This window comes from Pan paniscus, chromosome 21 (assembly GCF_029289425.2).
Source record: "Pan paniscus chromosome 21, NHGRI_mPanPan1-v2.0_pri, whole genome shotgun sequence".
In the NCBI taxonomy this organism is placed as follows: Eukaryota; Metazoa; Chordata; class Mammalia; order Primates; family Hominidae; genus Pan; species Pan paniscus.
In genome coordinates this window covers 47,041,546-47,067,729 of record NC_073270.2, presented here as the reverse complement: position 1 = coordinate 47,067,729, position 26,184 = coordinate 47,041,546, and the positions used below count along the sequence as shown (strand labels likewise).

At 43.8% G+C, this 26,184-nt stretch overlaps 1 protein-coding gene across 21 annotated transcripts in view; it reads left to right on the top strand.

Annotated features, from left to right (window-relative positions):
* Window positions 1-7,874: 7,874 nt before the first annotated feature.
* ZHX3 (zinc fingers and homeoboxes 3) overlaps window positions 7,875-26,184 on the top strand; it is a 139,567-nt gene continuing 121,257 nt past the window's right edge. For 11 of the 21 annotated variants that reach the window (XM_003825897.5, XM_055104612.2, XM_055104624.2 and 8 more), the window contains exon 1: window positions 8,897-25,426. The gene's annotated coding sequence lies outside the window, so the exon portion shown is untranslated. Of the gene's footprint in view, window positions 8,840-8,896; window positions 25,427-26,184 lie in introns of those variants that run through there. The other 10 variants (XM_034947371.3, XM_063601242.1, XM_063601243.1 and 7 more) reach the window with 4 other exon arrangements.

Below are 26,184 nucleotides of genomic sequence, written 5' to 3'. Positions count from 1 at the left end.
TTACCTTTCATGTTTAAGTCCATATCCAACAAAAATTGGTTTGGCTGTTCATTGAATAAGTGAAGTTAAGTTGGAGCAACATATCACATATATGCACCCATTCATTCAAGATATATTTATTGAGTATCTTCTGTATGTCAGGCCATGATTATAGTTTTATTTTGTGTATTTAGGTCGTAAGCAATCCACCTGCCTTAGCCTCCCAAAGTGCTGGGATTACAGGAGTGAGCTACCAGACCTGGCCAGCGTCAAATAGTTGAGTCTTGTTTGTTTGTTTTAATTTCAGTTTGTTAATTTTCCCCTTTTGCTAGAATATTTAGTCCATTCCCATTTAATATAATTACAGATATGATTTCAAACCATTTAAGTATATAATCTGGCTACTTAAAAAAATCTATTTGTCCTACCTGGCTTTTGTCCCTGTTTAATTTTTTTGTCCTTCTTTTGGAGTAGCCAAGTATTTTTTATTCCATTTTATTATCTCCATTTGATTTTTTTTCTTTCTTTCTGAGACGGAGTCTTGTTCTGTCACCAGGCTGGAGTGCAGTGGTGTGATCTCAGCTCACTGCAACCTCCGCCTCCCGGGTTGAAGCGATTCCCCTGCCTCAGCCTCCCAAGTAGCTGGGACTACAGGTGCGTGCCACCACGCCCAGCTAAGTTTTTGTATTTTAGTAGAGATGGGGTTTCACCATTTTGGCCAGGATGGTCTTGATATCCTGACCCCGTGATCTGCCCACCTTGGCCTCCCAAAGTGCTGGGATTACAGGCATGAGCCGCCCGGCCCATTTGATTTATTTATTTTTTTTAAACTGCGGTAAAATCTACATAAATCTACGTATTAACTTTTTTTTTTTTTTTTTTTTTTTTTTTTTGAGATGGAGTCTCTCTCTGTTGCCCAGGCTGGAGTGCAGTGGTGCAATCTCAGCTCACTGCAACCTCTGCCTCCCAGGTTCAAGCAATTCTCATGCCTCAGCCTCCCAAGTCGCTGGGATTGCAGGTGAGCACCATCACACCTGACTAATTTTTGTATTTCTTGTAGAGATGGGGTTTCACCATGTTGGCCAGGCTGGTCTTGAACTCCTGAGTTCAAGTGATCCACCCACCCCGGCCTCCCAAAATACTGGGATTACAGGTGTGAGCCACCGTGCCCGGCCCTGTATTAACCATTTTTAAGTGAACAGTTCACTAGTGTTAACTTCATTCACATTGTTGTGCAACCAATCTCCAGAACTCTTTTCATCTTGGAAAACCAAAACTCTTTACTCATAAAACAATAACTTCCAATTCTCCCTTCCCCCCAGCCCCTGGCAACCACCACTTTACTTTCTGTCTCTATGAATTTGACTATAGTAGGTATTTTACATAAGTGGAGTCATACAATATTTGCCTTTTTCTAACTGGTTTACTTAACCAGTTAGAAAAATGTCCTCAAGTTTCATCTATGTTGTAGCATGTCAGAATTTAATTCCTTTTAAAGATTAAATAATCTTTCATATGTATATACCATATTTTTCCCATTTATCTGTTAATAGATGCTTGAGTTGTTTCTACCTTTTGGTTATTGTGAATAATGCTGCTATAAACATGGGGGTACAAATATCTCAAGACTTAGCTTTGGACCTGGGAGTGATGTACGGTGAATTATACACCACACAATGATGTTTTGCATATACAATGGTGCAACACTGTACGTGCAGTCAGTGATGAACTGCATGTACAGTGGTGGTCCCATAAGATTGTAATGGAGACTGAAAACTCCTGTCACCTAGTGGCCTTATAGCCATCATAACATCAGAGTGCAACACGTTAGTCACAGGTTTGTGGTGCTTCTCATGTAAAGAAACCTGTGTTGCCAGTTGTCTAAAAGTACAGCACATACAGTTATGTACAGTACATGATACAGGTAATACAAATAACTTGATACTGGTAATAAATGACTATGTTACTGGTTCATGTGTTTACTATTTATCATTATTTTAGAGTGTACTCCTTCTACTTATAAAAAATAACTGTAAAATAGTCTCAGGCAGGTCTTTCAGGAGGGATTCCAGAAGAAGGCATTTTCATCATAGGAGTTGACAGCTCCATGCATATTATTGCTTCTGAAGAGCTTCCAGTGGGACAAGATATGAAGGTAGAAGACAGTGATATTGATGATGCTGACCCTGTGTAGGCCAAGGCTAATACGTCTTTTTACAATAAAGCTTAAAAAGTTAAAAAAAAGTTAATAGAAAAAAGCTTATAGTTGGGAACCCAAGGCGGGTGGATCACTTGAGGTCAGGGGTTTGAGACCAGCCTGGCCAACATTGTGAAACACTGTCTCTACTAAAAATACAAAAATTAGCCAGGCATGGTGGCACACACCTGTAATTCCAGCTACTCGGGAGGCTGAGGCAGGAGAATTGTTTGAACCCAGGAGGTGGACGTTACAGTGAGCTGAGATCACTCCACTGCACTCCAGCCTGGGCGTTGGAATGAGACCCTGTTTCAAAAAAAGAAAAGGAAAAAGAAAAAAAGCTTACAGAACAAAAATATGAAGAAAGAAAATGTACAGCTGTACAGTGGGTTTGTGTTTTAAGTTCAGTGTTATTTCCCAACTACTTGGGGAGCTGAGATGGGAGGATTGCTTGAGCCTGGGAGGTTGAGGCTGCAGTGAGCTGAGATTGTACCACTGCACTCCAGCCCAGGTGACATAGCGAGATGGTCTCAAGAAAAAAAAAAAAGCTAAGTGTTACTACAAAACAGTTAAAAAGTTAAAAATATTTAAAAGTACAATAAGCTAAAAAAGTTAAAGTAAGCTAAAGATAATTATTAAAGAAAATCTTTTTTTACCTATTTATTTTCCTTTCCTTTTTTTTTTTTTTTTTAAGAGATGGGCTCTGCATCTGTCACCCAGGCTAGTGTGCAGTGCCATGATTGTAGGTCACTGCAGCCTCAAACTCCTGGCTCAAGTGATTCTCCAACCTTAGCCTCCTGAGTAGCTGAGACTATGGGCATGTGCCACTACACCCAGCTAATTTTTACATTTTTTTGTAGAGATGGGGGGTCTCACTATATTGCCCAGTTTGTCTCAAACTCCTGCCCTCAAGCAATCCTCCCACCATGGCCTTCCAAAGTGTTGGGATTACAGGTATGAGCCACTGTGCCTAGCCAAATAAAAGCATTTAAAAACTAAATTTAGTGTAAGTATGGCCGGGCATAGTGGTTCAGTCCTGTAATTCCAGCACTATGGAAGACCGAGGCAGGCAGATCACTTGAGGCCAGGAGTCTGAGACCAGTCTGGCCAACATATTGAGACGCTGTCTCTACTAAAAATATAAAAAATTAGCTTGGCATGGTGGTGCACACCTGTGATCCCAGCTGCTAGGGAGACTGAGGCACGAGAATTGCTTAAACCCAGGAGGCAGAGGTTGCAGTGAGCCGAGATGGCGCCATTGCACTCCAGCCTCAGCAACAGAGCGAGACTCTGTCTCAAGAAAAAAAATTTAGCAGTAAGTGTATAGTGTGTATACAGTCTACAGTGGCATACAGTAATATACTAGGTCTGCACATTCCCTCACAACTCCCTCACTGACTCACCCAGAGCAACTTCCAGTCCTGCAAGCTCCATTCATGATAAGTGCCCTGTACAAGTGTACCATTTTAAAATATTTTATACCCTACTTTTACTGTACCTTTTCTATGTTTAGATATGTTTAGATACACAGATGTATACCACCGTGTTATAACTGCCTACAGTATTCAGTACTGTAACATGCTGTACAGGTTTGTAACCGAGGAGCAATAGGTTATACCATATAGCCTCAATATGGTAGGCTTTACCATCTAAGTTGTGTAAGTACACTGCATGATGTTTGCACAATGAAGCAATAACCTAATCACACATTTCTCAGAACATATCCCTGTCATTAAGCAATGTGTGACTGTACTTCTACTCACATTTTATTGACCAAAGAAAGTCACATGGCTATTCACAAATCCAAGCTATTGTAAGGAAGTACAATCCTATCATGTGCCTACAGAGGTCTTATGGAGAGCATCCCAGTTTTTGTCCCCTTTTTTGCTGGGAAAAAAACAGCTTTCAGGCCAGGCATGGTGGCTCATGCCTGTAATCCCAGCACTTTGGGAGGCCAAGGCTGGTGGATTGCCTGAGGTCAGGAGTTGGAGACCAGCCTGGCCAACGTGGCAAAACCCCGTCTCTACTAAAAATACAAAAGTTAGCCAGGCGTGGTGGTGCACGCCTGTAATCCCAGCTACTTGAGATGTTGAGGCAGGAGAATCACTTGAACCTGGGAGGCAGAGGTTGCAGTGAGCCAAGACCATGACATTGCACTCCAGCCTGGGTGACAGAGCAAGACACAGTCTCAAAACAACAAAAAAAACACAACTTTTTTTTTTATTGCCACTTAAAAAAGGCCTCCCTACTATGCAGAAATCAAGAACTCAACAATTGTTTCCTGTGTCACTACCAAATGTTTCCCAGGGGTTTTGCCACTATGTGGAACCAGCAGTTCTGTGGGGGACTTCTTTCAAGATACCGCCTCAGCTAGAAACAATTTCCCTTTTCCTGGTAATTGGCCATTTCTTGATTCACAGAGGTGGCTTCCTGGTGAACTTCATGCCTGTAAGCTGGCATGACTGTTCTGGAGGAGGAGAGTACCTACCACAAGTTGGGTCAGTTAGAGCCTTTTCTACATGATTTTGTGATTAGAACGATTAGGGAGTTTTAGTCTCTGGGTAGTTGGAATTGTATCTCATACTTGCGAGAGGTTGGTAGACACATTTCCCATTGTATTATTAATACCTGGAGGCAGAGAAAACAAGTTTGCTGGAGTCATACTGGCTCCCCTTACTCTGCTTCCAGCCCATCCAAAATCCCAGCTAATTATTTCCCTTGGCCTCTGTGAGATCCATCCCACCCAAAGCCTAAAGATAAAGTCCCCTTTTATTTTCCTTAAATTGGTCTGATGGGTTTCTGGTCCTTGCAGCCAGCAAACTTCAGATAGTTCTTTGCCTCTGGACCCTGGCACAAAAAGTTCACAGGTGTAGCCCATTCCAATAAAATAGAGGTCAGGTGGTAACTATTGCATTAACTATACTAGCAGTTTCCTTACTGCTTGAGAAAGCTCATCAGAATGTGAGTGCAAATGACATTATTATAGGGATTACCTGAAATCTGCTTAATTTTTTTTAAAGGAAAGTAATATGCCTCTGTGTGTAAATATCATTTGTGACATACCCCCCAACACTGGTATTAAATGGCTGTTTCTTCTGCCTGGAATCTCTGTCTCAACAACTCTTTAGATGTGGCCCCAAAGTCACCTTTTCTGGGAAGCCTACCCACACTCTCCTGTATATTGTTAATTATGCTATTCTCTGTGCTTCCCAAAGCAGTTGGCACATCCATCTTTGTTACATATTTTCTCCCAGAAGTTTTTTGTTTGTTTGTTTTTGAGACAGAGTTTCGCTCTTGTTGCCGAGGCTGGAGTGTAATGCTGCAAACTTGCTCACTGCAACCTGTGCTTCCCGGGTTCAAGTGATTCTCCTGCCTCAGCCTCCCAAGTAGCTGGGATTACAGGTGCGCGTCACTATGCCTGGCTAATTTTTGTATTTTGAGTAGAGATGGGGTTTCACCATGTTGGTCAGGCTGGTCTCGAACTCCTGACCTCAGATGATTCATCCACCTAAGCCTCCCAAAGTGCTGGGATTACAGGCGTGAGCCACTGTGCTCGGCCAGAAGTATTTTTTTTACATGACTGTTTCCTCTGAAATACTGTTCCTCAAAGGTCGGGAGAATACCTCATTTTTCTCAGGATCCCACTGTGCCTGGATCAAAATAGATGCTCAGAAAAGTTTGTTGAATAAATGAAGTTGTATTGGAGCAGTATAACCTATATACATTCTCATTCATCCCAGAAATACTTATTGAGTACCTGAACATGTCGACCCATGTTCTAGATGTTGAAGATGGGAAAAACAAAGTTCCCACCTTCAGAGATATTATAGATGATATTCAGGTTAGAAGGGCTAGGCAGAAAAGTAAAGCAGGCTTAGAGGATAGTGATTGGAGTTGGGACTTGATACTTTAGTAGAGTGGTCTGGGAAAGTCTGGGGAGGTGACTTTTGAGTAGAAACTTGGAAGGCACACGCCTTTCTGATACCTGGAGGAAGCAACACCAAGTACAGAGGTTCTGAAGTAGAAGTGAGCCTCCATATTCCAGGAGCAAGAAGGAGGCTAGTGTGCCTGGCATGCAATGAGGCCGAGTGGAAGGAGGTGCAGTTAGAGAGGTGGAGAGTATAAGTGGACGAAGGGCAGACACATAGGATCTTGGAAGCCTTTGGGAAAAAAACCACATTTTGGAAATGAAAAAAATAGGTGGGCATGGTGGCGTGCACCTGTAGTCCTAGCTACCTGGGAGGCTGAGGTGGGAGGATTGCCTGAGTTTGGGAGGTTGAGGCTGCAGTGAGCTGTGATGGCGCCACTGCACTCTAACCTGGAAGACAGAGTGAGACTGTGTCCCACTCTCCACCCCACCGCCCCCATTTTTTTTTTTGGCTTTTACTCTGAGATGGGAAACCTTCTGGGGGCTTTTGAGCTTAGGTTTCAACGGGATCCCTCTGGCTTCTGTGTTGAGAGAAGGCACCATGAGAGCACAGTGGAATCGTGGAGAACAGGTAGGAGGCTACTACAATATTCCAGGAAAGAGGAAAAGGGGTATTTTAAAGGTAGAGCTGACGGGCTTTTCTAATGGGTTGCATGTGGGATATGATAGGGAGAGTGGAGTCCAGGATGACTCTAATGGTTTGTCTGGAGTCATCAGAAGAATGGAGTTGACATGAACTGAGGTAGGGAAGGTTGTGAAAGGAGCAAGCTAAGGTGCCACGTATGGGTGTTTGACTATCGACTTGTTTACTTGGACACATCGCTCACACTTGTGTATATGCTCCCTGGTTTTCAGGATCTGAAGGTTCTAAAGTTACTTGAAGTTAAAGGCAGCCTTATTTATTGAACACCAAGCACTGTGCAGAAATCTTTATATGTGGTGTCATTTAACCCTTTTAATATTTCTACTGATTTACTCATGTTTCATTGCCCTTTTACAGTTGAGAGATTAACACGTCCAAAGTCACTCAGACAATTATTAACCTGCTAGATTAATGCAGATCTGGGGTTCCCATCCAGGTGTGTCAAGACCGTAGAGCTCCTGCTGTTTACTAATCACTGGATTCTAAAGGTGGGAGCCACTTTCTGAGCATATTTGCTGCAGACTTGGTTCCATAACTAAAAAGGTGCCTGGATCATGTGACGAGAATTCAGGAAAGAACCCAACCCCATCCCAGGCATTACAGGTTACACAACAGCTATGAAGAAAGGACGGTATTAGTGGACTCGAGGAGGCTGACTGATGTTTGAAAGTTCAAGTACTTGAAGACTCAATGTTAAAACAGTGATCAAGAGTTAGTTTTTTTGTTATTATTTTTAAGAAAACAGAAAATATTAAAAACTGCAGTGAACCCTTGGTTGGATAAAAGACCACTCCTAGTCGACGCTTGTTGGGAAACACTGGAATTGGAGGAGTGGGGGCAGACAGGAGCCAGAGCCCCTGCCAGCCTACACACACATCCTTTTGAAAGTGTAACCTGGTGTGACCTTCTTTAAGTGGTCCTCTGGAAAGAGCAGGATATGGAGTACAAAAGCCAGGAACCTCTGGGACCGCAGCATCCGCCCCCAGCCCCTCCTTCCCCGTCTTCTTCAGCCTCCACACGGTGGGGCGGGGAGGAGGGGGGGAGGAGGAGTGCTGGCGCATGCGCCGGGGGCAAGGTCCGCTGCCCGCGACGTCAGGGGGCTCGCACCCGCTCGAAAGCCCCGCCCCGCGGCCGCCAGAGGCGACTTGGGGGGGCGAGGGGGGCCTGGGCCACGCCCCCAGCCGAGCCGAGCAAGGCCGAGGGGAGCCGTGCAAGGCCGAGCAGAGCCGAGCGCCTCCGAGAGCGGCCGAGCCCAGCCGAGCGGCCCGGAGTCGGTTGGTGCAGCTGCGTCCCCGCCGCTCAGCAGTCCGCGGCTCCGGCGTCGCCGCCGCCGCCGCCTCTGCGGGGCCTGCGCCGGCCGCCCGCCCGCCCGGCCGCGGGGAGGGAGGCCCGCAGCGCGGGAAGAGCGGCCCGGTCGCGGGCGCCGCCACCGCCGCCGCTGCCAGGTGAGCGCCCGCCACGGCCAGCCGGCCCCGCGTGCCCCCGCGGCTGTCAGTCCCCGGTGTCTGTATCTCTCTCTGCCTGTCAGCCCCTGTGTCTGCGCGAGCTCCTTCCCGCCACGCCTGGCCCGCGGCCGGCCCGCAGTCTCAGTCAGCCCCCTCCCGCCGGCTGCCCCTGGTCTTTCTGTCAGCCGCCAGCACCCCCATGCTGAGAGGCTCCGCCCCTTCCCCCCGGAGCCCCGCCCTCCGCCATCTGTCATCACCCCCCGGGCTCCAGGAGCGGGCGTCCAGGGGTCCTAGGGGTCAGGGTAGCCCCGCGTGCCACCATCGTGGAAGGCGCAAAAGGGGGTGGTAGAGGGGAAGCGGGGGCGTTCGCGCAGGCCCGCCTGACCGTGTGAGAGTGCATGCCCGAGTGTGCGTTCCGCGTGTGCACCCGAGAGCCGCCTGCGTCCACGCCCGAGGGCCCTTGCACTCTGCTGGGATGTGGCAGCCCATGCCCCCGGTGTAAAGAGCGTCAGCTCGACCAGTGAAGGCGGCAGAGCCAGGACTCGAACCACTCGGGGTACAGTAGCACCCTGAATCTTGGGACCCTTGTCTGCCCACGCGAAAACACTACACGTGGGCCCCAGGTCCTCGGATTCCCTGAGTGGCGTGTGAGTGGAGTTTGGAGCTTGTTAAGCCTTCCCAGTTTGGGATTTTCATTCAGGGAAGCCTGTTGGAAGTGATTGAGGAGTGGATGGGATGTAGGACTTAGGTGGGGAGTGTTTGAGGGCTTGAGTCATTTTGAGTTGCATGGTTTACATTTCTGAGCAGTGATTGCCCTGGGCTTGTGCCCTGCGAGAAACTTATGTGACTTGGGGTGGGGGAGTGAGGTAGGAAGGAATGCTCCTTTCTGTTTTTATCTATGTGAACACATAGTATATATTTATCCAGATATCCTAAATGTTTATTCATGAGGCGTCCACACATCCTTAATTTAAAAAAGGATTACAGTAGTTTCCATTTATACACGTTCTTGTGTGTTGTTATCTCAATGCTCTTTATTTGTGGTAACTTAGTATTGCAATATTTCAAAACTAAGAGAAAATGCATCCTAAAACAATTGGTATTTTGCCGGATAATTCTGAACCACGGAGAAGGAGCCAAAAGCGCACTTCATTAGCTGGAACAACTTATTCGAGCTTAATTTGTTTCTAAGAGACATACAGTGGAAAAATCCAGAAGCGCAAAATAGTATCAAAGACACTTAGAAAATGAATGAAAAGGGCCCTTCTGTTGCTGCCTTGGAAAGATGGTATCAAAGTTGCTGTAGAGGACAGAGCCACTATGTAATGATCAACATATTAACCAAGTTGGTTTTGTGACCTTGATACATTGAGCGGGGCTTGATTTGTCCAGTGGTTCATGACAGGCAAACATTGCATGGGAAGTGTGGTAATTTTTGGAAAAAAATGTTCCCCATGTTGTTTTGGTTTTTGGTTTTGAGTTTTTTTTTTTTTTTCATATTGAAGTAAGATTTCAGACAAGGGAAGTCTCATGGTGGAGTGCTTTTTTCTTTTTAAAGAGGACATTAAAAATTACCAAAGTAATTCATGTTTAAGGCAGAAAACTTGAAAAACAAAGAAAAGCATTGCAAAAAAACAAAACAAAAAAACCCCATAATCCCACAAACCATAGTAAATCACAATTTGGTATTAAGCCTTTTAGCCTCGTTCCCATATATACGTGTTTTTTCTTACAAAAATGCTATCATACTACACAACTTTTATTCTATGCTTTTTTTCTTTGACTTATAACTAGATTATGAGAGATACATCTTTGTTTTATGAGTAGGAACTTGTGTCTCTTTGCAATCCTTTAAAAAATTCAGATCATGTTAGTCCTCTGCTTAGAGCCCTCCCATAGCTTTTTGTCTTAAAGTAAACTCTGAAGGCCTTGCTGTGGCCTGCCAGGCTAACCCTCTTCCCCACAACCATCCTCACTTCGAGCCTTGCCACACAGATCTCTTTGCTGTTTCTTAAAAACATCAAGCTTACACTTGTAATCACAGCACTTTGGGAGGCCGAGGCGGGCGGATCACGAGGTCAGGAGTTCGAGACCAGCCCGGCCAGCATGGTGACACCCCGTCTCTACTTAAAAAAAAAAAAAAAAAAAAAAAAAGCCAGGCCTGGTGGTGCGTGCCTGTAATCCCAGCTACTCAGGAGGCTGAGGCAGGAGAATTGCTTGAACCCGGGATGCGGAGGTTGCATTGAGCCAAGATCACACCACCGCACTCCAGCCTGGGAGACAGAGCGAGACTCTGTCTCAAAAAAGTCAAGCATACTCCAGCCTCAGTGCCTTTGCATTTGCTGTTCCCTCTGCCTAGAACTCTGGTCCCTGGATATTAACATAGTTGACTCCCTTACTTCAGGTCTCTGCTCAAAAGTTAGGTTGTCTGGCTTTGCTTGACCGCATTATCAAATACACCCCATTTCCCTGTTGTTCTTATCCTGCCTTGCTTACCACCACTTGGTAATACATATTTATTTGTTGGTGTATTGTCTCTCTCCCTCATTAACCCAGAAGTGTGAGACTTTTTTTTCACCGATTTATCCTCAGGGCTCAGAAACTGCACCTGGCCCATTGTGGGTACTTAATATTTGTTGAATGAATGAAGGAAAGAATGAATGCTCATTATCCATCTATTCATATGACCTTGCTGGTAGCCTTCTAGGCTTCTAGGTAGCTGTGTCATGAGTTAAAATGACAATCTCTTAAAGGTCAGGATATTTCTTTCTCATCTATATCTGAGAAGAATTTTACAAAGTGAGGCTGTGGTCTTAAAAAGAATTACGGCCTTGATTTAACTTGAACAATTGAGGGAAGGAACATTTTTGGCAAATGTTGTTGGCTTTCCTTCTTATGCGTTATCCCTGTGTCACACTGGATATTTTTGAAAAGTATAAAGTTTCCCAGTTATGTTTACAGCTGTGATTTCAATTTGGTAGTTGATAGTGATAGTGTAAGCCTCAAGAGCATAGTGGGGTTTTCGTGTCAACAGATACCCAGAGATATAATTATAGCTTTAATGTGTTTTCATTTGGGGAATAGCTGTTACATATTTACTTATTTTTCTGGCAATTCTATCCTTTTCCTCTCCCTGCTTATCAGTTTTTGGATGGCCTAGCAGGTATACTTAATTTTTTTTTTAACATTTTAAAATAAATCCTTGACCTTTTGCAATTTTACATCTCTCCTGTGACTCTTGAACTGTTTGAAAGTACCAGTTTCATCTTTCAGGATGAAACATCTGTAGTAAAATGTATAATTGCATTTTAATTTATGAGGATGGGAAAATTGTATCTTGGGGCAGAATTTTTACAGAGAAGTTGTAATGTGAGCGTAAGCTTTTCAAAGGTTTGAATTTCAGGTAGACTACTTTTCATTTTAGTGACTTTTTGGAAAAAAACAGTTGCTTCTTATTTTTAAGAAAAAGGATCTCCTTGAACACAATCCAAACAGAGACCTTCAAAAACTTGTTTTTCTTATCCTCCAAATATACAAGAAGTTGGTAGTGGTGGTGGTAAGGGGGGAATCCTAAATGAAAATTATTTTCTTAAAGGCCTAAAAGGAGGCCGGGCGCGGTGGCTCATGCCTGTAATCCCAGCACTTTGGGAGGCCAAGGCGGGCAGATCACGAGGTCAGGAGATCGAGACCATCCTGGCTAACACGGTGAAACCCCGTCTCTACTAAAAATACAAAAATTAGCCAGGTGTGTTGGCGGGCGCCTGTAGTTCCAGCTACTTGGGAGGCTGAGGCAGGAGAATGGCGTGAACCCAGGAGGCGGAGCCTGCAGTGAGCTGAGCTCTCGCCACTGCACTCCAGCCTGGGCGACAGAGTGAGACTCCATCTCAAAAAAAAAAAAAAAAAAAAAGGCCTAAAAGTATGTGTTAAGAATTTATTTTTACTTGTTCCACAGGTATTGATTGAGCATGTATTTGAACCAGTTCTATGTTTGTGTGGGCTGTGTTACCATGTTCAGTTTTAAATTATCAACGTGGTTTTTGATTATTTCTTTTCTTTTCTGGATCTGCTACCTCCCTTCTCTCATCATATTCTCTCTCTAAATGATCTCATCAATTCCCAGGACCCTAGAACCCCCTGGATGCAGATGACTCTTTCTGTTACGTCTCCCCACCCTTTCTCTGGTTCCAGACTTGCAGTTTTAGCTACCACCTTCCTGTCCCAGTGATCTCAAATTTCACAGGTTCAGAACTGATCTCTCAATCTCCCTCTCAAGCTTCGAAATTTGTATTCCTCATTCCTGACCCTTCCTTACTCTCCCCTTCAGCCTTCTGTCTCACTGTTAGTTAGTATTGTCTTCATTGTTCAGGCTGGACACCTGAAAGTTGTCTGTGATTCTTCTCATTTCCTCACTCCACATGCAACCCATCTGTATGGCTTTTTGGCCTAGCCTCTAGAATATCACAAACCCTCCCTTTTTTCCATCTTCCTAATTCACCTACCCACCTCTCTCAGATGGATGATTCCCTGTCTCCTGGTTGGTCTCCCAGCTTCCACTGTTGCTTTCTTCTAGCACATTTTCCTCACAGCAGCCAGAGTGATCCTACTAAAGAGTAAACCCAAGCATGCCATCCCCCTGCTTGGTGGCTTCCACTGCACTTGGACTCGCATCCACACTTACTCTGACGTGCTCCCTCTCCAGGCTCCCTCTCCTTGTTTGCCATGCTTGTCAGGTTGAACACCTTCAGTTCCTCAAACATGCCGTATTCTCCTCTTCTGTACAGGCTCTTCAAGACCTCCACTTGTCTCATAGAAAGATCCTTAAACGTCCAGTCTCAGCTAAAACATCTCCTCAGAGGGGCCTTACCTGATCACCACTTCTATAGTAGCTTCCTCCCCATTGTCCTCTATCTCAGCACATGTGCATTTATTGCTTGCACTTCACTAAAATTCATAGTGTGTCCGGAGTTCATTCCTTCTGGTGGGTTTGTGGTCTTGCTGACTTCAAGAAAGGAGCTGCGGACCTTTGTGGTGAGTGTTACAGCTCTTAAAGATGGCATGGATCTAAAGAGTGAGTAGCAGCAAGATTTATTGTGAAGAGCGAAAAAACAAAGCTTCCACAACCTGGAAGGGAACACGAGTGGGTTGCTGCTGCTGGCTGGGGTGGCTAGCTTTTATTCCCTTATTTGTCCCCGTCCATGTCCTGCTGATTGGTCCATTTTACAGGGTGCTGATTGGTCCATTTTACAAACCTCTAGCTAGCTACAGAGTGCTGATTGGTGCGTTTTACAAACCTCTAGCTAGCTACAGGGTGCCGATTGGTGCGTTTTACAATCCTGGCTACAGAGTGCTGATTGGTGCATATTACAATCCTCTTGTAAGACAAAGAAGTTCTCCAAGTCCCCACTCGACCCAGGAAGTCCAGCTGGCTTTACCCCCTCAATAGCACTTCATTTATATGTTTCCTTCTTTTGTTTTCTTCTTTATTGTCTACTCCCCCAATAGAGACTACAAGATCTAGGAGGGCAGGGACAGCCTTGTCCTGTATATGGTACAGTCCCAGCACCCAGTGCTCTGCCCAGAGTCCAGTAGGTGTAGGGCCTCAGAACATTTTGAATAGTTATTTTAATAGCTACTTTTTTCGAGAATTCGTATGTACCAGGTCCATTGCTATGTGTGTTCACACATTATCTCTAAATCTTCGGGAGAACCCAGTATGGTGATGATGGTAATTATATTACCACTTCTGTTTTTTTAGTTGAGAAAATTGAACTTAGAGAATTTAAGTAATGTTTAAAGTTACATAGCTAAGAATATGGTGGAATTAGGATTTTAATCTATGTGATGTGACTTTAGAACCTTCCCCCTTATTCATTACTGCCTTCTGATATGAATGCAGGAATGAATGAATATGAAATATGCTGCAATATTAATCCCTGATGGTTTCTCTTGTTTTTCTAAGCATGTATGAGAGCATTAAAAATAAGAACACTTGGGTTAGGATGTTATATTCTCCTGGGAAGCTTCTGTTAATAACCACTATGCCAAAGCATATAGATAGTTTGCTTTCAGGCTCTGTGTTCTAATTTTACCTTTGCCACTTTCTAGCTGTAAGCCTTTGGGAAAATTACATGTCTAAGTCTGTTTTTTCAGCTGTAAATGGAGAAAAATAATAGCTCTTATCTCATAGGATCTTTTGAGGAGCAGAATTATACACAAAAAACTATCAATGTTAGCTATTACTATTATAAGGAGGAAAAAAAATCCTCAAGAAAAGACTTGTAAACTCATCAACAATTTAGAGTTTGGATAAGAGTGAATGACAGACAATAACTAACTTAGTGTTCTTTCACTGACCGTGGTTTTGAATTTATAAAAATTATCAGAGAATTGGCCGGGCACGGTGGCTCACGCCTGTAATCCCAGCACTTTGGGAGGCCTAGGCGGGTGGATCACGAGGTTAAGAAATCAAGACCATCCTGGCCAACATGGTGAAACCCTGTCTCTACTAAAAATACAAAAAATTAGCTTGGTGTGGTGGCACGTGCCTGTAGTCCCAGCTACTCAGGAGGCTGAGGCAGGAGAATCCCTTGAACCTGGGAGGGGGAGGTTGCAGTGAGCCGAGATCACGCCACTGCACTCCAGCCTGGTGACAGAGCAAGACTCTGTCTCAAAAAAAAAAAAAAAAAAATCAGAATTAACTATCTGGGTTGGGATTTATAATTATTCTATTGATGTATGACAACGTATGTTTGGATTTGTGCTTGTTAAATGCTTGTGAAGTAAGATAGCTTTCTTTAAAAAAAAAAAAAAAAAACCTCTTCCCCATCTTTAGAAGGATTCTCAGGGTAGAGAGATCTTTCAAGAAGCTGGCTATACTATTTTATTTTATTTTTTTGCACTAGAAAGATATTCACCAGCATACTGTTTACGTCAGTAATGCTTACCACCAGGGAGTTTATTTCAAATAACCAAGTGAACAGTAGACTCAGTTTAAGCATAATGGGCTTGACAGCTCGCATGTTGGAATATCTGGGCACAGTTATATTTTCTGGTGGGATGCCTTATGAGCAAGTGCCAAGTCTGGTGGTGTTTATCATCTCTGTGAAATAGAGGTGAGGTCTGCTAAGAATAAATGGGAAGAGGTCAGAGGAAAACAAGGTTTGACATACCATTGAGGTCAAGAAGAGTGGGTAATGAACCTGAGACAATGTCCATGATCTCCAGGCAGTATGCAGGGCTCCACTGAGATAGGACCATGGATTAACTGGGGCACTGGTAGCATTCAGCTGCCTGGTTTTAGGAGCAAAGAAGGCATATAGTTGGATTGAGCCAGGGTTGGGGTTTGCTGGGGTGAGTGGCAGAAAGACAGTGGAGCAGAGGAACTGGGATATTGGCCAGGGGGTGACTAACGTGATAGCTAAAGGTATCTAGGCTAGATGGGGAGGAGAAAAGGACCAGTGTTGTTGAAGTCAAGGAATGGGTGTGTGGAGTGATGGAGTAATAGGATGTGGCTAGAGAGGGACGCATGAGTGGAAGATTTCAGAGTTGGAGCAATTAATTACTGGGCATGACAGATTCCTGTGTTTTGCTACAGATATAAGTGACTGAAATGAACTCAGTGAAGATGGCTGAATTCAAGGAGGTCAAGTAACTGAGAGGCTGGAGAGTTGTTTCGGCCATCTGTGTGGTCAGAGAAGCCATCAGAAGGATTGTAGGATATTTAGGATGGAGAAAAGGAAAGTGGGCCAAATCTTCAGCAAATGAGGTGGGGTCGGAGATCCCAGCAATGAGATGTTGTGGTTACCCTGCAGGAATCTGAAAGGATCAGGGGATTTTACCCGAGGGAGATGGAAAAGTAGTGACCTGGAAGGTTTATTGGTTGCCAGGTCTCTCAGGAAGGAGTCGGCCATGGCCCAGGTTCATTATACTTCTGCAGGAATCCCAATTCAAGAGGGCAGCACTAGAGGCATGTAGTATTGTGTTTCTAAACGTGTTCATGAAAATCATGTGAGGATGTATGTTAAAAAAACAGATTCCAGGCTCTATCCCGGGCCCACTGAACTTACAGTCTTTAGTAGGAGGAGACTGAGAATGTGTATTTTTAACACCCTCCCCACTTGGTAATTCTTTATAATTAGGCAAGTTTGGGAAATGCAGCTGTAGTGATTAAGAACATGGCATCTGGAAGCCTATTGCCTGGGTCTGAAGAAGGTGGGACTGGTGGGAGGGAACCTTAGCCCATGACACTTTAGAGTTTGGCTTTCCTAATACATCTGATGTCAGAAACAGTGAACTAAGAATGCTCTATCAGAGGCAAACACACTGACAACAGCAGGAAGGGACAGCTGGTAATGACAGAAACAGAAATGCTCTATAAAATAATTCAAAGTATAGCTGTTTGGAGACATTTATTATAGAGAAAAACATAACCTGTTTGCCTCGGTGGTCTCTGAATACATCAACTGATTATAATTGTTATCATGTTCAACAGGAATAGGTCGAATTAGGGTTTAGTTTGTTCAGAAAGGCTGAGAAGGAAGTTGTGCAATTTAGAAAGCTTTCCGTCATAAACCAGCATGCTTAGTGCTTTAGGTATTTGTAAAATTATGTGCACAATTCTGTCTCTGAAGATACTGGATTTAAAAACAAAGTTTTACTCAACAAGCCTAAGTTAAGAACAGTTGTTATCCCCAAGGGGTTGTCTATATGATTAGATATTTAATATTATGATACTGGTAGCCTTACTGCCCCATTCTCCTTATTTTCCCTGGGAAAATTCTTTCCATGACAAGGAGAGGAATCCTGCAAAAGAATAGCTGCTCACGAGGGAACTTGGAGTTAGTCATTCTTGGCTGACCACTTACACTCCCCCTGTTGCTATTAAGGAGGTTCTGAATTTGAGTTGCATTGTTTAGATTACTTAACACTATACCACCTGGTTTATCATACCCAAACACTAAAGCTTTGGGAAAAGAATGTTGTCAGCACTGTTGAAGTGGTTGCTATGGACCTTGAGCCTAAAACTTGATTTGCTCAATCATGTGTTCCATTTCTTATTTCCTCTTGGACTGAGAAGGCTGGCTTTCAGACTGGTGAATAGCAGCACCTCAGTTGCATTCCAGTCACCTACCACATCCTTCCACTCACTGTCTCCTCTCCTCAGTGAACTACAGGGAGCTAGTCAAATGTACATCATGAGGCCTAGAAAATGTGGCCGTGGAGGATTAGCAATGCCATTTCAACCAGAACTTTCATTTTGCAAGTTGAGATTTGTAAAAAGTGATTCCATTTTAGAGAAAAAAAGGAATTCAGAGTATTGTTCCCTTTTAGAAAAACATTTTCTTCTAAAGCTGAGGAATACCCAACCGATCAGTGTGATGGTGATAATATGTTCTTTAATGTCACACTTTTCCTCCCGTCAGAGCTCAGGAACCCTTGCAGGCTCTGCTGTATTACGGTGCTCTTTATAATGTTTAAGTCACTAAAGGTATTCATCTTGTGAAGTGTTTGTATTCCTGCTGTGAACTAGGTACCTTAGTTGAAAAGAGGGTCCATGTCCTCAAGGAACTTTTTAAAAAGTCGAGGTGCATTTAGATCTCTAACCTCAAGCAGACCATGCTATGTGCTGTGAAGGAGATATAATCAAAATGTTATAGGATCACAGATGAAAGAGAGGTTATTTCTAGTGGTGGATGGAGGTGGCAAGAGGAGATTGGAGGTTGCTTTAAGGGAATGTTTGTATTCAGACTGGATCTTGAAGTTTGAGTAAAATTTTGGAACTAGTAAATTACATTTGATATTTTATGTTTACTAAGGCATCATTTATTTTAGCAAGACTACAACATGGTGCTTAATGAATTAGCCTTCAGTTATCTGAAATGACTCAATTACTTTGGATACCTTGTTTCTGTAATTAATGTGTGATGCATTAAGGAATATTTGGTGGAGAAGGGCTTTTATGGAAGCATAGCTGAAAATGATCTTGGGATCATAGTAGAGATCTGAAAGAATGGGATATATAGTGGTATGGTAGTGAATAGAAAACCAGAATGATAATGGGATGTATATGTTTGAATATATGGTTTAAAATGGAGGGAAAATAGAGCTCTAAATGATGTTAATGAGGCCTTCATAGGAAATGAATAGTCTGCCAGGTTAGCAGGACTTTTGAATACTCACCATCTCATTTCTGGGTATCTTTCTCTGGGGTGGTTGTCAATGTGGTCGGTAGATCCCTGTGGGGTTGGCCACAGTAAACCAAAGGAGGTCAGCTGCTCCTCATTCTGCCTTGCTCTAGGTGGCTAAGCACAGATGGTTTTACAGAAAGCCTGTGAAGCCATGTCCAGAGTGGCTCTTTCTGCCCTAGACCTTTGCACACTTGGTTCCTGGGCTTGGCCTACCTCAAAGCTATGTCTTCCTGCCATGGAGTGGATTCTCTCTCACTGGTGTGTGTACTCTCTGGATGAGTTCACACTCCTTTGGCAAGCCCATTTCTTGCCATGGTAGGTTAGCTATAGCTGGACCATTGTGCTAGCCTTGTAGGTGGTCATCGTTATGCCTGAAATCTTGCATTCAATTTTTCCTTTCCCATGTTAAGGCTCTTCCACTTGACCCCTCCATTCAACTCTTAATTTTCCAGGAAGCTGAAAAACATACTACTTGCTACCTTTTGTGCTGAAATGGGGCCCTGGCCCAGAATTTTGATCCCCTTGGGAATCAACATATATAGTTCACAGAAGATAGCATTTCCTTTTTGTTTATTCCTGATAATGCCAATACCATTTAAAAAGCCAAGATATTTGGCAATGCTATAGGTCCCATTTTACCGTACAGGTAACTAAAGCCACTTAAGAAAATGATTTCAGTAATTCACCAAATAACATACTTACTATGTGACTACTATGTGTCAGATACTATGCTGGACACCAATGGAGAGCAAATCAGACATGGTCTTCTGTGGTACTCACAGTCTAGTGGACCTATGGCCAGAAAGCCATGAGAGCTTTATAGAATGACTGTAGGCTTTGGGGAAGAAAGGCCTGGTGTCTAGTCCCACTTTTGCCTTTTATCAATTACATGACCTTAAGCATTTGACCCTATTTTCTGTCAAGTAAAATAAAAAGGATTTGCCCTGGCTTATAAGATTTTTCTAAGACTGGATGAGACCACGTAGAAAAGAGCTTTGCAAAGGTCAAGTTACTATATATGCAAATATAGTTGGGAGTAATCAGCCGTGTCTTCTTTAACAAGAATGACTAATGGAGTATTTTCACTTCTCTGTGGCTTCAGAGAATGCGTCGCATCCCCAAATACAATGCTTGAACTGAATATTAACATTTCACTAATTCTAATGTATATTAATAAATAAGGAAACCAGCTACTTAGGTGGTACCTAGGGCTATATAGTTATCTTTAAAGTCGTAGATTTAATACATATTGGCTTTATTTCAGAAAACAGTGCTTCTGGATGTTTACTGTATAACCAGAAATTTATTATTACAACAATGGATATATAATTCTAGTAATACAATACATACCACAATATAGTACAAAAATCAGAACAATAGTTATAATAAAAAGTATTCTTTGTAAATAGTAGAAGATTACTTTTTGCAGGTTTATGTTGATAAGGAGTTTTGAGCTGAGCTGTTACTTTTTGGTCGTTGGTTGGGGTTTGTTTATTTATTTATTTATTTATTTATTTATTTATTTTTGAGACGGAGTCTTACTCTGTCACCCAGACTGGAGTGCAGTGGCGCGATCTCGGCTCACTGCAAGCTCCGCCTCCCGGGTTCACACTCTTCTCCTGCCTCAGCCTCCTGAGTAGCTGGGACTACAGGCGCCCACCACCACGCCTGGCTAATTTTTTGTATTTTTAGTAGAGACGGGGTTTCACCGTGTTAGCCAGGATGGTCTTGATTTCCTGGCCTCGTGATCCGCCCGTCCCGGCCTCCCAAAGTGCTGAGATTACAGGTGTGAGCCACCGTACCCAGCTGGTTGGTTTTTGAGACAGGGCCTTGCTCTGTTGCCCAGACTGGAGTGCAGTGGTGTGATCCTAGCTTACTGCAGCTTCTACCTCCTGGGATCAAGTAGCCTCCCTCCTCAGCCTCCCGAGTAGCTGGGACCACAGGTGTGCACCAACATGCCTGGCTAATTTTTGTATTTTTTGTAGAGGCAGGGTTTCACCATGTTGCCCAGGCCAGACTTGAACTCAGCTCAAGCAATCCACCCGCATTGGCTTCCCAAAGTGCTGGGATTACAGGCATGAACCACCGCTCCCAGCCAACTTTCTGTTGTTTTAATGGTCCCTCTTACCTTGCGTATCACTGAACAACTAAGACATTTCGTTGTAGGTATTTTTTGTAGCAACCTAGACAAGACCCTTAATCTTTGAACCTCAATTTTACTCATAAAATGTGACCTTTTCTTTGCCATGCCAACTTAACAGGGTTGTTGAGACATTCAAATATAGTATTGAATGGATATGCTTCTATCTGTGTAATGGTCCTTGTTCAGTCATGGGTGTAGTGATGCGGTAATTCTGGCAAATGAATGCCGCAGAAGGGCTATGTCTTGATTTGTAACATAGTCCTTGGTCAAGTCTTGATTCTTCCCCATGATGATTCATCCTATTGTCCCATTCTCATTTAATAACATCTCACTTTATACCCACTTGGGCATTAGCCAACACTTACTGAGCTTCTGCTGTGTGTCAAGCCTGTGTAAGATGCTGGGGATATAGAGGAGAGTACCTGTCTCCTGGGTACTTGGTCGAGTAGGGGAGTTCAAAACTGCAACAGCAATTCTTGCCTCCATTTCTAGCCTGCTGGTCTGCCCAAAATTTAAGACTTGTCAGCCCTACAATTGCGTGAGCCAGTTCTTAAAATAAATCTTAGTGTGTGAGTATGACTGTGTATTCATACAGATATCCATTCACACACACATATATATAGTTGTTTCATATTGGTTCTATTTCTCTGTAGAGCCCTTACTGAGACAATAATAAATGCTCTCCTTATGGATGCAGTAAGAAGAGGAATAAGCATGGTAAACAAGATGCTTGCTGTGGTTTTAGCCATGTTGAGTTTGAGCTGGAATTCCACCCATGGAATCCAGGTGGAAATACTGGCAGGCACGTGTAGCCAGATTGTGGAGAGCTCACATGAGTGGTCTGGACTGTGGAGATATAGCTACACTTCCACAGCTACACACTGTGGAAGTCTCCAGTGTGTAGCTGTCAGTTGAAGTTATATCTGTGGATGATTTCAAACAGATAGTATGTAGAGTAAGAGGAAGTATAAAGATGGAACCCCAGGAAATACCAACATTTAGTGAGGAGGCAGAGGGGAGGAGACTATACTGGAAACCAAGTAGGAGTAGACAGACAGGGGGAAGATCAAGAGAGAATGGGGCCATGGAAACTAAGGCAGGGGATAATTTCAAGAAGGTGGGAGTACAGCAGTGTTAAGTGCCATGAAAAGGTAAAGTAAGAGAAATGTTGGAAGTTGTCCATTGGATTTAGCTCTTAAGAGGTATCACTGGAGGTGAATGTTTCAGCATCCCACCACCACATTACCGTGGGTGGGGGTGGAGTAGAGAATCCATGGTAATGAAGTAGAGATGCATTTTCACTGCTGATGCTTAAAAGAGCTCAGCTCGGAAGTGTGAGGATAAGAGGGGGCTGTGGGCTTCCCAAGGAAGGGGTGATTTTAGGATGAGAGGGGCTCTAGCATGTTCAGAGGCCGAGGAAAGAAGGAGCCAGGAGAAAGGAAAAAAATCAGAGATTCAGGAAGAGAAAGGATAAGTGCTTGAACAGGGTCTCTTCTGTGGATGGAGGGGCATGCACAGGAGATGGCCAGTAGCATTGCCAGAGGAGGAGTGCCTGTTTCATTTGACTGTGTGGAAAGAGGAAAGGCTATTTGGGGATACAGAGAAGTCTATAGAAGGCAGGGGGCTGGAATTTTTGCCCTTGTAAAAGCTTCTATTTTTTTGTGTAAAGTGGAGCATTGGCATCCACTGATAGCCAAGAGTAGATGATGCAGTAAGGTCTTTGAAGGCAGATAAGATATAAAATTACTGTGTGGAGCTTGGAAGTGGGAGTTGATTTTTGCTTCTCATTGTGTTTTGAATAAAAGTTATACTCCACAGTCTGATATTTACGAAGACCTCCACAATCTGCCTTTTATCAGTTCTACCAGACTACCTATCCTTTTTGTTTCATTCTAGCACCCTTGTACCTTAGTTCAGTGTGTCTGATGTGGCACTAGAATGTGGCTTTGAGAGATTAGATGCTGCAGGGAAGATGCTGTTAGACTAAGAGTCAGGGGTCCTGTGTCCAGTTTGGCTTCGCCACTTATCAGCTATGGGATCTTGGACATACCTTAACTTCACTAAGTCCATTTTTTTCATTTGTCAATTGTTATTAACAATAGTATTGATGAAAGTGTGTCAAATGAGAAAACATATTTTAAAGTACTTTGAAGAGGATAAGTAATACAGAAATGGAGATGGTCGTCAGGCTATGCCTAATCCTAGCTCCAGGCTTTCTTCATTACCACTAGAGTCCTCTCCCTTCTCTCCAGCTGCCATTTTAATTCAGCCTGTATTGTGTAGAGAAACACTAGCTACTGTAATAGATAAACCCTGCAGAAACTTCAGTGGCTTAAAACAGTAGACATTTCTGTGCTCATTTAAAATCCAGTCACCTGTGGGGATGGAGGGGGCCCAGACTAATGATGCTCTGCCATCTTCAAACCATGGTTTCCAGGTTGCCCTGGGTGTCAGTGGCCTGCCAGCAGTGTTGGAGAAGAGAGTGAAAGGGCATGATTGTCTGGGAGGCTTTTGTATACCAGGCCTAGGATAGGAGCTAGTGACCAAGGCTAAAAGAGAGATGGTTGAGAATAGGCATCTGTCTACTGGATAGGTGGTGAATTTGGTGTGTGTGGGTGTTTATTTGCAGAAAATGGTTGAGGTGGCTCTGAGAAGAGTGAGGTGCAGGACCTGCGCAACCCCAGGAGGGAATGGAGAAGCTCCTGCCTCTATGGGCAGAGTTCGGGAAGGGCCAAGGGGCCTAGGACTTGTTCCTGGTAAAGAAGGCAAGTGATGCAAAGGTGGGAGAGAGGTCCCTGGGTCGGGGAAGAGGATGCTGAGAACTGGGGTGTTAGTACACCTTTGTGGTGAGCTTCTTAAAGGCTAGGGAGACACTGTTTATCTTTTTTAGGATAAGAAAATTGATGCAGTGATGCCTTGATAAAGGGCACACAACTAATTGGCAGCAGAGAAATGAGCTAGGGCCTGGGTCTTTTGACATCAAAGCCCCTGCTAGTGAGACCCAGGAAACATCCCACTGGGAGGGCTGGAAAACCTGGGCTCTGAAGAAGTTGGTTTGAGGTAAACCGTTGGGCACGGGGTTGGAAGAGCACTTGCGGTGGCCTATTCCTTTATAGGTAACTCACCCTTTGCCTGCATCTACTGGATGGGAGGTGATTTTGGGGTGTGTGGGTGTTTATTTGCACAAAATGGTGGAGGGAGCTGTGAGAAGAGTGAGGCAGGACCTGTGCAAACACAGGAGGGAATGAAGAGGCTCCTGCCTCGATGGACAGAGCTTGGGAAGGGCTTTGGGGCCTAGGACTGGTTCCTGGTAAAGGAGGAAGGGCAAAAATCCTAAGGCAGGACTGTTCTTAATGAATTCAAGGACTGAAAGGAGACCAGGTTGGTACAATACTAAGAGGAGGAGAGGTGTATGAGAAGATACTGGAGCGCAAAGCAGGTCCCATATCACTCAAGAACTTACAGGGCATAGCAAGGCATTAAGATTCTATTCTAAGGTCAGTGAGAAGCCATTGTATATTTTGAGTATGGGGTGGTATGATGGCCTGATTTATAGTTTAAAAAGACCACCCAGACTGTTGTATGGAGAATGGGTAGAGGGGAGGCCAGAATATAAATTGAGTGTAGTCGGTGGGGGAAAAGGAGGAATTCAAGAGGAGATGAAAGTCTGGAGCTTAAAGAAGAGGTTCAGGCTGGAAAATACAATTTGATCCAGTATTTCCTGTTAGCTCACTCCCTGTTCTTAGCCAGGCTTCCTGCGAGTAGCCTTATCCATGGTCTTTACTTCCTCACCTCCTGCAATTTAACCCTCTGTACTCTGGCCTCTGTCACTGCCACTTACTTCCCTGAAATGTCTCAGGCAAAGGGCACCTTAGGCCCTTTGTGGTTACCTAAGTCTAGGCCTTTTAGCCCTTGTCTGACTTGGTTTGCATTCCTTCACACTGTGAGCGACTTCTGCCTTGAAAGGCCCTCCTCCTTAGCCCTTCTGTCTTTCTGGCCCGTCTCTCTTTCTGACCCATCATTCTGTGGCCCCTTTCTGGTCCCCAAGTCCTCAGGCCAGCCCTGAAATGTTAGCATTCCCCAGTCTTCTGGGTTTCCAGTTGGTCCTCCTGGCTTCCCCTGTGCCCCTCTGCATAGAATAAACCCTATCCTGCCCATTAGGCCAACACTACTTGCCTTTCCAGCTTCGTCTCAGGTGTCCCTCCTCCAAAAGCCTTCTCTGACCCCTCGGGCTGGGTAGGTGCCACTTCTCCTTTTCCATTTCTCCTGGAGCATAAAGTAGATTACCTCTGTGATAGCACTTAGCACCCTGTTGACTTGTCTCCCCAGTCTAGTAGTGCTTGAAGGATAGAGTTACAATGAAATACTGCGTGATCTAGGACAAAGATTGCTTTCTCCAGTTCAGGTGAAAGCCACACTTTATAATGAAGGTATCTATACTTGATTGTATATCCTTTAATAGTGCATTCATTTCTCACTGGGTCTGAAGGCTGGAATTCTGGTATAATATATTCTATGAACAGATTAATTTAACTAGAAATAATCAGTGTCTCAATTTTCTGAAAGAAAAAAAAATGACTAAGAATCTGAATTGCTTCAAAAGGGCTTCTGAAGCCTTGAATTTCTTGCCTGGTAATTTGGATCTCCACTCCTACCCTCCCATCCCAAAGCCTGTTACATGTGTCTCGTATTTTGTGATTCCACAGTTCTGGGTTTGACATTACAATTGCCTCTATGGTGATGAGCACTAACATTCTTGTGTGCTGAATTGTGATAGCCGTCAAAGGCAGCAAATAGACTGAATGAAAGATGAGCTTCTGCCTTTATATCCTTCTCTCCTGCTACCCAACTCATTGTGGTGAAGGAAAAAGAAAACGCGGGTGGAGACTGCACTATATGCTTAGGTATACAAATCATACATCTGGAGTTTCAGGAAGGTTTTGGGTGGTTAATGTCACTAAACTCTCATGCTTGGCTTTTTTTTTTTTTTTTTTTGAGACAGAGTCTCCTTCTGTCGCCCAGGCTGGAATGCAGTGGTGTAATATTTGGCTTACTGCAACCTCTGCCTTCCAGGTTCAAGCGATTCTCCTGCCTCAGCCTCCTGAGTAACTGGGAATACAGGTGCCTGCCATCATGCCTGGCTAATTTTTGTATTTTTAGTAGAGATAGGGTTTCGCCGTGTTGGCAAAGCTGGTCTCGAACTCATGACCTCAAGTGATCCACCTGCCTCAGCCTCCCAAAGTGCTGGGATTACAGGCATGAGCCACCGCACCTAGCCTCATGCTTGTCCTTCATATGTCTTTTTCTACTCTTGAATTTTTTCTTTTTGTCTTTCTCAGCTCCAAATTCACTCTATCATTTTTGGCAGGTGGAACAAAGAAAATATAATGTTGAATCACTTTCTTCTCAGTGGCTGTGATTTTTAGAATATTTCTTGATTTTTTTCAATGTTTAGTTTTCTGAGCCTAGCAGAGCAAAAAAGCAATGATGCCTTTGATTAAATGAAACCCTTAGCATAATTACTCAAAATCATGTGACAGATTATCCTTGTGCCTTTTTTGATATAGTGTTGGGCTGATTAATTTATCTTTAAGAAAAAACATTATAGAGTTGTTATTTACCTTTAACTAGAATGCCTCTCAAATGGAATAAGACTGCCCAA